This window comes from Coenobita brevimanus, chromosome 69, assembly GCF_032717465.1.
Source record: "Coenobita brevimanus isolate Jiangsu-jjx chromosome 69, ASM3271746v2, whole genome shotgun sequence".
Lineage (NCBI taxonomy): Eukaryota > Metazoa > Arthropoda > Malacostraca > Decapoda > Coenobitidae > Coenobita > Coenobita brevimanus.
Window position 1 is genome coordinate 8,610,084 of NC_137022.1, and position 15,961 is coordinate 8,626,044.

Below are 15,961 nucleotides of genomic sequence, written 5' to 3' on the forward strand. Positions count from 1 at the left end.
CACGTAACAATGTAACTCTCAAAAGACAGAACGAGAGATAATGTTAAGACGTCATGTATCTTTATACTCTTTGATCACAGTTGTAAATAGAACGGAATTATCTTGTATGTTAGATTCATTTATTTATTCCGATTGGCGAGAGAGCCCTTCCATCATGAGCCATTTTCTTAAATAATCTGCAATTTCTTTTTTTACTACATCAATATAATCAGCCTATCAAAACCTCCCTCAGTTGAATTACAAATGGGAACGACTGCTTAGTGACCAAGTAAAAGCTATTACCCAAGGATATGGTAATGTCACGATGTTTTCAGAGCATATATTATTTTATTCTTTATTAAAGCAGGTGTGTGTGTGTGTGTGTGTGTGAGAGAGAGAGAGAGAGAGAGAGAGAGAGAGAGAGAGACAGAGTGAGAGAGAGAGAGAGAGAGAGAGAGAGAGAGAGAGAGAGAGAGAGAGAAAGAGAGAGAGAGAAAGAGAGTGAGTCCAGTCCCACGTAACACCCTCACAACCCACTGAAACCAACACAAACAAAAGATGTAAACAAAAGAAAGGACGCGACTGCAGAAAGCCAAGGCGCCCTGAGAAGTCACACCATCATACTATATTCTGCAGCAGGCGACGAGTGGCAAGGGTTTTGTTGCAGTTTGTTAAGTGGCAAACGTGTATTGCATTACAGTTTTCTTTCTTTACGTGACCTATTCTCATCTGGTAAGGAAGCTCCCTAACATCTCATCCTTAGCGATGTATTTTTGTATATAGCAGGATAATATCCTTTTGTACGTTATTTATGCAGAGTATGACGATATTGGAAGGATTTACTGTATATAACACAGAAGAATGTATGGTTTATTAACTATATTGCTAGAAAAGGTGTTAGGGAGCTTCCTGAACCGATGAGAATACGGACCTGTGTATTGCATGACATATTGAGGCGTTTGAATGCATTTGATCAATGTTTTGATACCATCTCATAGTTCTCTGTGCGCATGCCACTACTTCTTATTAATAAACCTATGGAGGTACTTCCTAACTCTTACCAATTTCATCACATTTGTTAAATTTAAATATTCCATATACCTGATGACAGGCGTCCTCCATTCATTTTTAAAAATCTGTCACAGTTGGTCTTCAATAGAACATAAGAAAATGTAAATTAAAACAATGCTTTATTTATTAGTAGTTTCCCACTGCTAATCCATAGATATCCTGAGTAACAATACTGCTGTAGCTTTACGAATATCGACTTTACCTATCCACACAGTGATCCATTTAAATCTGTGTTCACTTTAGCCCGGACAAAAATTACCATCACGCCCACTTGAATACTGAGCTGTAGCACTAGGTCAACACTAGAATATGGCTCTAGTTATGGGGAAGTGTTATGAGAAAGGTGTAGAGTATTCCTTTTCTTTTTACCACTGAGCTAAGAGAAATAAACTACGAAAGAGTGAATATTTGTTGTCAAGATAAAATCGGTCCTGTAAATTCCTACTCTTAGGCTACTTGTAGCTTTGTAACATTCTGACACACGATGCCTGGATAAACGGAGTTTAGTCCCTCTGTAGTTGAGGAATTGATTCAGCAGAGAAGATCCCCATGCAGCTAAAACGTAAAAGAGAAAGAGGACTAAAAGAAGGGAGGATAGTGAAAAGGGAGGAGGAGGGAGAGGAAGAAGTAGAAGAGTAGGACGAGGAGGAAGAGAAGGAAGAAAAAGAGGAAGAGGAGGAGGAAAAAGAGAAGGAGGGAAAGGAACAGGAGGGAAAAAGAAGGGAAAGAGGATGACGAGAAGAAGGAGGAAGAGGAAGAAGAGGAGGAGGAAGAGGGAGAGTGAGAGGAAAAGGAGGGGGAGGGGAAGTAGGAGGAGGAAGAAGAAAAAGACGAGAAGGAGGAGGAGGAAGAGGGAGGAAAGAGGAGGAGGAATACAAAGGAATACAAAGGAAAGCAAACAGCAACAAACCTTATGGTTCTTTCGAGGCTGCTTTTTGGACTATGACTACGAGACCTAATTCTACATGCCGAAGGATAAGGACATCAAAGCAGGAAAGCTACCTCCGCCTCCAAACCCTCGAGTTAAAACTGGCAGGAAAAAGCGAGAAGGACCACCATGCAGCATGGAAGAACTGACATGGAAATTTCATAGGAAAGACTGGAAAGGAAAAGTTACATTCTATAATACTTTGTCTATAAGCTACCGGTTTGAATAACCTGAGCGAGAAAGTAAGAAAGTAAAATAAATAATCAAATTGATAAATAACTAAAGCATGACAATATGTACAGGTATGATGAGGTAATGGGACGTCTGTAGACACAGTGTGGACGTTCAGGGGTGGTGCAGCAGCCTTGCTTGGCTTTATTAAGGTAGGCAGCAGTCAATCAAACCCCAGAAGCGTTCACTTCACTGAAACAAGGAACTTTCCCATGTGGGACAAGCACACAAGTTACCTCCTGAAGCAGTGACTCCTGGTACATAAAAAAAAAAAAAAAAAAAAAAAAAAAATGATGATGCTCACTTAACAGAGACCCCTCGGTGATCCACAGCCCATCACAGGTCTAAAGTTGAAGTCGTGACCGCTAAATAAGGGCTACCTTTGCAGATCTTTGTCTGTACTTATACTACTGCATTTGCATTGATAAATATATACTGATGTGCCATGACGCTATGTACGGGTCTATTAAGTTTATGAGATGTCTTGTAGATAGGAGGGGAATAAATTTACGCACAGCTGATAAAAGCAAAGTCAACTGAGGACTCATGTGCAAGTACTTGTCTATTTTGTTACTAAATGTCTTAACTGAGAAGCTGCTCACGGTATCTGGCGGTAATCTGTTCCAGATACTTACCACTCTGTTGAAGTAGTATTATGCTTTATGGAACTGGAAGCTCTTTTTCCATAATTTTGCAGCCATTACTCCCGGTCTGACTCGACCTGTCTATTTCATAATATTTTTTCATGTCTAAGGTGTCATATCCCTTCATTATTTTGAAAACTTCAGTACGGTCGCATCTTATCCTGCATTTTGTTAGCCTAAATAATTTAAGTTCTTCAAGAAGCTCCACATATGGAAAAGGTGAGTCTAAGTTTTTTTTTTTTTTTGCGAGGAAGAAGGAACCAAAGGCCATGAGCCCGCAGTAACAGTTCCCTCCAAGAGAAAAACAAAATACAATAGAGAGCCAAATTCAAGATCCGATCATTTGGAGATGCCTGGACACACTGGGTTTGAAAGACTGGAGATCATAGGCAGCAGGAAATACAGACAGAGGGAGACAGTTCCAGAGTTGACCTGTTGCATAAATGAAAGACTGGGAGTAACGGTTAACTCTTGCATTAGAGAGCTGGACAGAAAAGGGATGAGAGTTTGCTGCCAGACGGGTGCTACGCGCCCGTCGTAGAGGTGGAGGAATGCAAGCAGACAGTTCAGAGGAGCAGTGACCATTAAAGTAGCGTAAGAAAAGAGATAAAGATGCAACAGTGCGGCGAAGAGAGAGGTTGAAGGGAGTCAGTAAGAGGAGGAGACTTAATGAGACGAAAAGCCTTTGACTCCACCCTATTGAGAAGAGCTGTATGTGGAGAGCCTCCCCACACATGAGAGTTGTACTTCACACAGGGGTGGATAAAACCCCTGTATAGAGTCAACAATTGTGCAGGGGTAAAGAAAGAGCGGAGTCGGCTTAGCACACCCAATTTCTTGGAAGCAGATTTTACAAGAGATGTAATATGATCTTTCCAAGATAAGTCCCGAGTAAATGAAATCCCAAGCATGTTCAAGGATGGTGCAGGATTAAGCTGAATATTATTAAACATTAGTGGGTATACCTGTAGAAGATTTTGTCGGGTTGATGGGTGTAAGAACTGAGTCTTAGATGCATTAAAAACAACCATGATATTTTTACCCCAATCAGAGATACGAGCTAAGTCAGACATTAGGTGTGCCATAGCCTCATCCCTTGTTTGTTGAAGTAACTGTTGAGATGGCGTTGCAAGAACCGAATGGAAAGGTGAAGGGTGGAGTCATCAGCGTATGAGTGGATAGGGTTATATGTACAGCTTAGAAGATCATTGATGAATAAAAGGAAGAGAGTTGGTGATAGGACAGAGCCCTGAGGAACACCACTGTTGATAGATCTAGGAGAAGAACGATGGCCGTCTACAACAGCGGCTATAGAATGACCAGAAAGGAAGCTAGCGATGAAGGCACAGATAGAAGGATAGAAACCGTAGGAGGGAAGTTTGGAAATTAAAGATTTATGCCAGACTCGATCGAAAGCCTTTGAGATGTCAATTGCAATGGCAAAGCTTTCGCCAAAGTCCCGAAAGGAGGATGACCAGGAGTCTGAAAGGTAGGTGAGAAGATCGCCAGTGGAGCGTCCCTGACGGAACCCGTACTGACGATCGGAAAGAAGATTGTGATAGGAAAGATGCCTTAAAATTTTTCCATTGAGAATTGACTTGAAAATTTTTGAAATACAGGACGTTAAAGCAATTGGACGATAGTTGGAGGGTTGGGAGTGGTCACCCTTCTTTGGGACTGGCTGAATGAGAGCAAACTTCCAGCAAGAAGGAAAGGTACAAGTTGACAAACAAAGGCGAAAGCGTTTGCCTAGGCAGGTGAGTAAGCACAGAAGCACAGTTCTTGAGAACAACAGGCCCATATGCCTTGTTAGTACTGAGGCCAGTGATGGCAGAAAATACATCAGCTGAAGAAATTTTAATGTCACCCATGAGGAAGTCAGAGGGGGGAAGCGATGGAGGAACAGCACCGGAATCGTCTAAGGTGGAATTGGAGGAGAAAGTCTGTGCGAAAAGATCTGCTTTATCAGTAGAAGAAATAGCTACAGAACCATCAGAGTAGAAAAAAGGAGGGGAGGATGATGAAGTAAAGTTGTTAGAAAGGTTTTTGGCAAGGTGCCAGAAGGAGCAGGAAGAGTTGGAGTTGGAGAGTTAGGAGCATTTAGTACGGATGAAATTATCTTTAGCAGAGTGAAGAACAGACTTAGCACAATTCCGGGCAGAAACGTAAAGATGATGTGATTCAGGGGTGGGTTGGCTCCGGTACCTTTTGTAGGCCCTCTCCTTGTTGCGGACAGCATTAGAACAAGCGTGATTAAACCAAGGCTTTCTTGCGTTAGTCAAAGGATGTGAGAAAAGAATGTATGCTTCAATGCCCGAGAGAATAACTTCAGTAATGCGCAAGGCACACTCAGATGGCTCACGGCCATGGAAGCAATAATCATTCCAGGGAAAATCAAAGAAGTACTGCCAGAGGGCCTCCCAGTCCGCGGCTCCAAAATGCCACAGACGACGTTTCCCTGGAGGGTCCACAGGCCGTACCGGAGTGATAGGACAGGTTAAGGTAATAAGGTTGTGATCGGAGGAGCCCAACGGAGAGAAAAGATTAACAGAGTAAGCAGAAGGATTAGTTTTGAGGAAGAGGTCAAGTATGTTGGAGCTCTCTCCAAGGCGGTCAGGGATACGGGTAGGGTGCTGTACAAGCTGCTCTAGGTCATTAAGGATAGAAAAGATGTAGGCTTGTTCACCAGGTGGATCAGTGAAAGGAGAGGAGAGCCAAAGGTGGTGGTGAACATTGAAATCTCCTAGAATGGAGATATTCAGAGAAAGGAGAAATGGATAGAATGCGTTCCATCGTAGAAGTAAGATAGTCGAAGAATTTTTGATAGTCAGTAGAATCAGGGGATAAGTAAACAGCACAGATATATTTAGTCAGAGAATGACAGGAAAGCCGAAGCCAGAGTGTAGAGAATTCAGAAGAATCGAGTTCAGGAACACGAGAGCAAGCTAAGTCGTTGCGTATATATACCCAACAGCCACCTTTGGCTTTGAAATGAGTATAGAGAAAGTAGGAGGATACAGAAAAGGGTTTGCTGTCAGTTGCCTCAGACAGCTGAGTCTCAGTTAGAAAAAGAAGGTGAGGTTCAGAGGAGGAGAGGTGGTGCTCAACAGAGCGAAAGTTAAAGGAAAGGCCGCGAATGTTGCAGAAATGAAGAAGAAGAGAGTCAGTGGTTCCAGGCACCTCGAGTCGTCACCGGGAGAGGGGCGGATGGTGGGGGCATTTATGGTCCCCCCCCCCCTGAGGAATTCGAGGCTTGGTGATGAGACGCCATTTTAGTGAATTTTTAATAGGAAGTGTAGTGTGTACTGTGCATGTAGTTTGGTGTAGATAGTTAGAGAAATTTGTACTGGAGAGCATGCTGGCCTACTCTCTGTGTAACTGAGACATTGAAAAAGTTCAGCAAAGGGGGATGGACAGGAACTAGTCCTGAGGGCTGATGAAACGGGAGCTCCAGCACTCCCTGTCATCAGCTTTCCATCCACCTCGGGAGTACTGCCCTGCTCGACTGGTGCTACAGTCTACTCCTCGCAGTTTGGAAGTGTGAATGGAAGGATGTCAAGTGCTGACAGAGGAAGGGCGAGAGAAGGTGTGGACTTGTTAACAAGCCCAGAAGTGCAGCAGTGTGTGACTGAATGGAAAGTGTCATCAAGGTTGATGCTGGTGAAAGAGAAATTTGGACGTGAGTTGTGGGTATTTGTGAGTGCGTATGGGCCTGGTATTGAAAGGGATGTAGAAGAGAGGGACTCTTTCCGGAATGAGTGTGTCTGCAGAGTTTTGGAGCAAATGTAAATGTGGTAATGATGAGAGATCTGAATGCTAGAGTGGGAAATGTAGTAGTTGAAGGTATAGTTGGTATGCATGGTGTGCCTGGAATAAATGAAAATGGGGAAAGAATAATAGGGACGTGTGTTGACCGAGAGATGGTGATTGGAAATACCTTGTTTGAGAAGAAAGATATTTATAAGTATACATGGGTGAGACAGTAGGATGGAAGGGTTGTTGATAGAGATTTGATGGACTATGTGGTTGTGTTCAGGAATGTAAGAGGAAGAATGTTGGATGTGAGAGTTTTGAGAGGCGAGGGTGGAGGTGTGTGACCACTACCTGGTGGAGGGAAAGTTGGGAGTAGGTATGAGGTGGGTGAGAGCTAGGAGAGTTAGGTGTGGAGTCCATGTAAAAGAGAGAAAATGATAGAATATCAGACGTTGAAAGATGGGTGGAACACAGTAAAAGGTCAAGAAAATAGCATTGTGGAGGAGAAATGGCAGTTGTTTAATAGTGCTGTGGTGGGGCAATAGATGAGGTGTGTGGTGTGAGACGAGTGGGTGGTGGTGTAAGAAAGGGAAGTGAATGGAGGTGTGAGGAAGTTAGTATGGTTGTGGCTGAGAAGAGACATGCATATGAAGTGTGGTTGCAGAGGAAGGATGAAATGTCATATGAGAGGTATAAGGAAAAGAGGAATAGGGCGAAAAGGTCTGTGCGTGATGCTAAAGTGACAGCAGATGAGCGGTGGATAGGCAGTTGTCTGAGAATTTTCAAAATACTGAGAAAATTTTTTAGAAGGAGGTGAAAAGGGTGCAAAAGGGAGAGTCCGGGGAGGAAGAATGAGTAAAAGCAGAGGATGGAAGGATGTTAACTGAGCTGGATGCAGTAAGGAAGACATGGGCAAGGTTCTTTGAAAGATTGTTAAATGTAGAGGAGGAAAGGGAGGCTGAAACTGTGGCAGATGAAAGGGTGCAAGAAATATATGTGATGGGAGAGTTGAATGATTCTTTGATCACAATGGAGGAAGTGCAGGAGGCAGTAAAGGAGATGAAAGCAGGAAGGGCTGCAAGTATGGATGGGTGTGCTGTGGAATGCCTGAAAGGTGATGGTGCAACTATTGTTGGGTGGTTAGTAAGATCACTGAATGTGTGTTGTGTGAGTGGTACAGTGCCGATTGATTGGGATAGTGCTTGTGTGGTTCTGCTGTATAAAAATAAGGTTGATAAGTATGCAAGTAGTAGCTTTAGGGGTATAAGTCTGTTAGGTGTTGTAGGTAAGGTGTATAGTAGAGTGTTAACCCCTTAGCCCCCGGAGTCCCTGCACGAGGGATGTTGCTGGAACGGTGCTAGGCATACCACTCTCTGCCTGTCGGCTCATTGTAGCGAAGCTCATAGGTTCTTACCCCGGGCTTCCCTTCTTTATTAAATTAAAAAAAAAAAAAAACAGTTCCGTCCATTGCTGGGAATGTGAGGTGCAAAGGGGTTAAAGAAACTAGTGGATATGTCAGTGTTTAACCCCTTAGCTCCCAGGGTTCCTGCACGAGGGATTTTGCTGGTTTGGTGCTAGGCATACCACCCTCCTCCTGTCGACTCATATTCGCGAAGCTCATAGGTCCCTACCCCGGGCTTCCCATCTTTATTAAATTTTGAAAAAAGCCCAATTCCGTCCCATAATGGGGACGTGGGGTGCAAAGAGATTAATTAAACCACTCTAAAGAGAAAAAAAGATTTAAACAAAGGATATAATCGGATTCCAGGGTGAACGGAAACCCACCAACCCCTTTACTACGATAAGCCTGCTCCAAGGTGATGTATATTATTAAACGTGAGCAAGAGTAACTTCAGCGGTACGAGCTTTACTACAAGAGTTGTTTCCAAAGTCAAATACATTCAGATGGCTTTATATATGCAGTATATGTGTATTTTATAATGCAGTGTTCCAGTTCTTCTATGGGTCAGCCGTTTCTCTTTGCACGACGGAAAAAAAAAATGTTACTGAATGCTTTGAATGAAAAAGATTATGCATTTACATATACTTAATCACTGGTGATATACACAACCTAAGAATATACTAAATAATTTTGTGATATCATGAGGGCGATTAGTGTCAAAAACTGTTTAGAGTGGATGTTGTGCATTTAAAACAACATTAACTTAATTTAGAACAATGACTTCTTTCTGTGTGTGTTTTACTGGTGACAGACGATTTATTTGGTTTCGTAATCTAAGGATTTAGAACAATCTTCAACAAATAATATGCGATGCCATGTTTTACGTCTGTTATAATTACCGCCAGACAATTTTATTCAGCATATGATTTGAAACATGAGATGTTTGGGTACTGTCATCTTTTACTTAGTCACCTGTCGATGTACAAAATATGCATAAAGCAGTATTATATTTGGTGATATGGTGGGGGAGTTTGGTGACAGGTTGTGTGTAAAGAGTGAGGCGTGCATGTCAAAGCACAACTTAATTAACCAAAGGCCAACATCACAGTGACCTTACATGCATCACCTAAACCTCCGTCACGTTAAAAATTAAACCCCTCAACCCTCCCCCTCTCAGCCCCTTCACCTTTCATCCCCTTATCCTCTCATCCCCTTCCCCGTCTCATCCTCTTCCTCCTCTCCTCTCCTTACCCTGTCATCCCCTTCTCCCTATTTTCCTACCCCTATCTCTTTCTCTCTCTCTCTCTCTCTCTCTCTCTCTCTCTCCCTTTTACCTTTTGCGTCATTCCTTTTCCTTTCTTTTCTCTCCATTCTCTTCCACCCCTCCGTTTTGCTCTTTCCTCTTCTTCTCTCTTCCCTCCTTCTTCCATCATCTGCCACAGTCCCTCCCCCTCAGCCTCTCTCCTTTTCCCCATACTACCTTTTACCGTCATTCTTCCCATCATTCTATCAACTCCCCATTCCGTCCTTCTCGCATCCCTTTCCCTCTAGTATATACCTGCATCTCTTTCCCTTCCATCTTTCTCTCTCTCTCTCTCTCTCTTTCTCTTTCCCACCTTATTCTACTTCCATTTTGCCTACCCTATCTCTTTCTTTCTTCTATATCTCAACTCATTCCTCTTTTTTTTTTTTTTTAATCTCTTTCTGTTCCTTCCTTCTCCTTCGTCCCACTCCTGCCATTCTCCTTCCTCCTCATCATCGCCCATTCTTTCCTCTGTTCCTCCCTCCATGGCTCTCGTTCTCTTATCCTCCATGCACCTCTTTCCATCTCCTCCATCCGTCCCTTCCTGTCACCCATTCCCTCTTCTGTCCCATCATTAATCGCATCGCATCTCTCTCTCTATCCCTCTATCCCTTCTCTCTCTTACTCCTCCTCTCTCCCCTTCCCCCCATTCCCATCCTCTTTTTCTCCTCCCTCTCTACCCCCCCCCCCCGTGCACTATTCTCTACCACTACATAATTTGTGTTGCCTTCACGCTTGTTTCACCACAACTGCATAACATCAAACCCTTTCTTTACCGCCAAAGATTGTTTTCCTGCTGCCCCCAAACGATTTTACTATGCTTAAAGCGAGTGTTTCCTTGGAAAGGGGTGATGACCGGATTGTTTCTCTTTTGTTTTGACCAGCTACGTGTTCTTTATTTTTACCTGGCCCGGACGGAGTCCGGCGAGGTATTGTTTTCGGTCCAGTTTGTTGGTTTGTTTGTTGGTTCGTTTGCTTCTTTCTCTGTTATCAATATTACAGAAGAACGACTGAATGAAATTACACGAAACTTTCAGGATATGTGGGTAATGGTCCCAAAAGAAAGTGATTAAAATTTGGAGCTAATCGAGTGAACCTGGGAGGCCAAAATCAAGGTCACGGATTTTCAGAGGGCTAGGATTTGAAACCTGTTGCAGAAAGAGATATTTAGGCTACTGTTATGAACATACAGGAACTCGTAGTATGGGCCTTCATTTAGCACCATTACCTTTGACCTTGAGTGGTCTTGAAAGGTCAAACTCAAGGTCACAGATATTCAGGGCGCTATGACTCAAAACTGGTTGAAGATTGATATTTACTATTATCAACGTATAAGAAGTCATATATCGGCTTGTAATCAGTACAATGACCTTTGACCTTAAGTGACTTTGAAAGGTAAAACTCTAGGTCACAGATGTTAAAATGCGAGATTTGCCAGTTAGGTAGCCGAGATGTTTTTTGACGTTTCCTGTACTGTAGGCTAGTTCCGGTACGAGTCAGAGCTGCCAGTTTGCCCGCTGTTTGTAAGCATAGTTGTTTTGCAAGTTATGCATTAATATTTATGCACTTTTTCTCAATAATGTTTTATTTACGTGATTGTTAAACTGTGTAATATGATTTTAGTTTGTATGCTACATAATTTAGAGTGTTGTGCAGTGTGGATGAGCTCTGGCATGTTTTGGTTGTCCGAGTTAATAACTGTGCTCTCTTTCTCTGGAATACACCAGAACTGTGGAGAAGTAGATCATTCTAGCACAATGCAACCTTATATAACGATGGGGAAGAGGCTAGTTCGAGTTCAGTCGGTTTTCTGTTCAGTTTGAATGTAGTGCAGTGTCAGTGCAGTGAAGTTTGTATATTTTCGGTACTTGTGGAAACACCAAAGTGTTGGCAAACAGTGAAGTGTTTATCGAAGTTTGTACATAATCGGTACTTGTGAAAATAGTGAAGTGTTGTCAAGCATTAAGTGTAAATTTAGTTAGGAAAGTTTGTATAGCTCCAGTGTCTGTGAGAATAGTAAAGTGAAGTTGGAAAGCAGTAAGTGGAATTATTTGGAAAATAAAGACGTGAAATTTAAGAAGACAGTTTGTACCTCAGCTGATTTTGTGTGATGTTCACCTAAAGGCTGACCATAGGAAGAATAACACACTGGGCAACATCCTTCCTGTACTATACTACCGCTGTTGGACCCTGTGGCACTGTGGGACAGGTACTGTACGTTATACTGGTGATAGGAGTGTGGATATTTTAAGGGCTCCAGTGACTCTAACTTTCGACATGGAAGCAGGAGGTGTGCAGACAAGATCTCGAGCTGGGCAGGAGGAAGAAATGTGCCTGGCGACAATTGTGAAGCATTACAGGCACAATGTGTACAAATGAAGGCACAGATTGAGCAACTAGAGGCACAGCGTGAACAGCTTGAGGCACAACTTGAAGAACAAAAAGAACAATTACAGGCACAAAATAAAGAAAAAGAACAATTACAAGCACAAAGTGAAGAACAGAAAGAGCTCAGGAATGAAATTAAAGAACAATTGCATGCACAGAGTGAACTACTTCAAGAGGCATTACAGGAGCAATGGAGGGAATTACAACTGAGTATGCAAGGACAGCTTGATGCATTCATTGGGGGAATGAAGGAAGAACAGGAACAATTGAAGAAGGAGGTATATGCTGAGCTACGGCAGCAGAAGTATGAGGTAAGCAATAATGTGACCGAATGCAAACATGTAGACGACCAATTGAAGACAGTTAGTGGGGAAATAGTGACAGAATCCAGACAGCATGTAGATAACCAGTTGAAGCATGTAGTTGACTATGTGAAGATAATTAGTGAGAAAAATGAAGCTGTAGAGAAATATTGCACTGCTGAGCCTCAGGTTAGTGTACAGGGAGCATATGAAAGGAATGGACAGTATATGGTGAATCTTAATGGATCCCTGGCAAGGTAGCATTACAGGGTTGAATAATCAGAGTGCAGAAATTTTAAGTCCTGGCCTTAATTACGATGCCCCAGTTTTTAGGCCCCAAACCATTGAAGTGCATGGCTATAATGGGTGTCTAATTAAAAAGAAACCTCAGGAATTTGATGGCAGAGTATCTTGGGAAGTTTACCATGCACAGTTTGAGTAACTTGCGGATCAGAATGAGGATGATACTAGCCTTAAGGGTGCTGCAATTGAGATTCTGGGCCACATGTCAATAATGGAGAGGAACAGCTAATAGTCCCTAGTAGAAGTGCTGGAGCGCAGATATGGAACCATGTACCAGACTGAGGTTTACAAAGCAAGATTCTGGAGCCGTGTACGGGCTCAAGGAGAATCTCTGCAGCAGCTGGCTTATGACCTGAAGAGTATGGCATATAAGGCATACCCTGGAGCTGCACCTAACCTGTTATCTGAGGGACCAGTTCGTCGATGCTCTTGATAGTAGAATTGAAAGTGCAAGTGAAGCAAGCATAACCCAGAAGTATGCAAGAAGCACTAGCCAGGGCTCTAGAGTTGAGTCCAATGTCAGGTCCAGTACGTCCACTTTTCAGATAGGTCATAGTGCTGGATTCGAGGCAAGAAAGGCACAGGTATGGGAAGTGGACAGTTTTAAAGGAAAGTGCTGGTAGTGTGAAAAGCCAGGACATTGGAAAGTGGATTGCAAGAAGTGGAAGAAAGAACAGAAGATTAGAGGAGGTTGCTGGTTCTGCAGGAAGCTGGGACACAAGAAGGTGGATTGTTACAAATGGAAGAAGGAGCAAGAATGGAACAGTGCAAGGAAATCTTAGATTGCAAGAAACGGGTGTTGGGCATGTGGTGAGGTGGGACACTTCAGCTATGAGTGTCCAACTGAGATGGATGAGGGTAAACTAGTGAATGCTGGTGACGAGAGGCAACAACCAGCCGGTTCTCCCCAAGAAGCCCCACCACTGAAGAAATGCAGAACCTTGATGACTAGTGTGCAAGAAGATGGAAGAACACATGCCATGCAGTGTAGTAGGAATGGAAATCTTAGCAATAAATGCTGCTGTACTGTACTAACAGGGCCAGAATCAAATGAAGGAGACCTGAAGAGGATGCAGATGGAGGATGCAGATTTACCACTAGTGCTAGAGTGGCTGCAGCAGAGTACAGTGCGACCATCTTGGGAAGAAGTTTCCAGGTTAAACCCTGCGACCAAGAGTTACTGGAGTCAGTGGGACCTTCTTCGTTTGAACAACGGACTACTGGACATCAGTGGGATACTCCTGATGGCCTCAGCAATTGGCAATTGGTGGTTCTGAAGAAGATGAGGTCCGAGATCTTGGATGAGTCCCATAGCCAGATCACTAGTGGGCACCTGGGAGTGAAGAAAACTCTAAGCCGGCTGCGACAGAGGGTCTACTGGATTGGCATGCGTCAGGATGTTGAAGAGTGGTGTCAGGCCTGTAATGTATGCTTTGCCAAGAAGAGACCCAAGAAATATGGCTGCACCCCTCTCCAGCTGTACCAAGTGGGTGCACCGATGGAGAGAGTCGTGGTAGAGATTGCTGGACCTCTGCCACTCACTGAAAGAGGAAACCGATATATATGTGTTGCCATGGACTACTTCAAAAATTGGCCAGAAGCCTATGCTGTCCCCGATCAAGAGGCTGCAGCTGTTGCTCAGGTGTTAGTAGACCAGTTTTTCTGTCATTTGGGGATGCCTCAAGAGCTACATTCAGACCAGGGTAGAAACGTGAGTGCCGCAAGTTATAGGGAATCAAGAAGACCAGGACGACCCCACTAAGGCCACAGTCATATGGGATCGTGGAGAAATTCAACTCGACCCTGGGACAAGAACTGGCCAAGTACTGCATAGAGGGAGAAACAGATTGGGAGAGAAATTACCTGCGTTCCTGGTGGCATATCGGTCTGCATCCTGGGAGTCTACCGGCTACACCCCTGGAAGATTAATGTTGGGCCATGAGTTACGATTACCTGTTGACTTGTTAATGGGAAGACCACCTGGTGAAGAGCTGCCTCCAGACACCTCCAGCTATGCAAAGCATCTTCAGGAAAGGCTGGCTGAAGTGCAACATCTAGTGCAATGAGCTGTCATGTTTTCAGGAGAGGTGATGAAGTACAAGTATGATGCCAGGGCAAGTGAGGTGAGCTTCAAGGAGAGTGACCAAGTATGGTTATACAATCCTCAGTGAAAGAAGGAACAGTCACCGATGCTGCAGATTCCATGGGACGGGTCTTACACTGTTGGAAAGCCTATCAGACATAACGTATCAGATTCAGGGAGGCATGAAATCTCGCCCAAAGATGGTACACGTGAATCATCTGTGGCAGTACCATAGGCCAGGAGAGTACATCTGGGACGTCTCCAAGGAATCGTGCTCTCCTGCAGCTGAGGATGTTGAGGACCATGGAGCTGAAGTGCAAGTGGATGGTGACAGTTTCCTGAGAGAAGAAATGATTTGGGAAGAGGACCAAGACCTTCCTGGAGGAGTGGACTGTCTGTAGGAGCAATGACGCCGTCGGAAGCAGAATAGAAGGAGACCTGGTAAGTTGAAGGATTATTTTGTGTATAGTTAGATGTTTCATTAGGATTTATCGTGTTGGTATATATTGTGTAGTTTTGTTGGGACAACAAAGAACTAGGGAGGGGGTAGTGTTAAGAAGCGAGAGCTGCCAGTTATGTAGCCGAGACGTTTCTCGACGTTTCCCATACCATAGGCTAGTTCAGATACGAGTCAGAGTTGCCAGTTTGCCTGTTGTTTGTGAGCGTAGTTACTTCGTAAGTTATGCATCACTTTTTATGCTCTTTTTCTAAATAATGTTTTATTTATGTGATTGTTTATTAAACTGTGTAATTTGATTTAAGTTTGTATGCTAAATAATGTAGAGTGTTGTGCAGTTTGGGAGAGCTCTGGCATGTTTTAGTTGTCTCCGAGTTGGTAACTGTGCTCAATACACCAGAACTGTGGAGAAGTAGATCATTTTAGCACAATGCATGCTTATATAAGGATGGGGAAGAGACTAGTTCGGGTTCAGTCGGTTTTGAGTTCAGTTTGAGTGTAGTGCAGTGTCAGTGCAGTGAAGTTTGTATGTTTTCGGTACTTGTGAAAACAGGGAAGTGTTGGCAAACAGTAAAATGTCTATTGAAGTTTATACATCATCGGTACTTTTGAAAATAGAGTTGTCAATCATTATGTGTAACTGCAGTTAATAAAGTTTGTATAGCTCCAGTGTCTGTAAGAATAGTGAAGTGAAGTTGGAAAGCATTAAGTGGAATTATCTGGAAAATAAAGATCGCGAACTTTAAGAAGACAATATTTATTTTTGCCTCAGCTGATCTTGTGCGCTGTACACCTACAGTAAAGGCTGACCATAGGAAGAACAACCCACTGGGCAACGTCCTTCCTGTACTGTACTACTTCTGTTGGAGCTTGTGGCAGTGTGGGGCAGAGACTTAACACGGATATCCACGGGACTATAACTTGAAACTGGTTGAAGATAGAGATAATTACTATTATCAAGATTTAGGAAGTCTCATGTGGGCTTTCATTTTTCACCATGACCTTTGACCTTGAGTGGTCAGGCGAGGTTTGTTGTGCCTGGCACCACTTTTTTTTTTTTTTTTTTTTTTTTTGACTGGTTATGTTTTCTTCATATTTTGTTATGGAAGGCTATGTT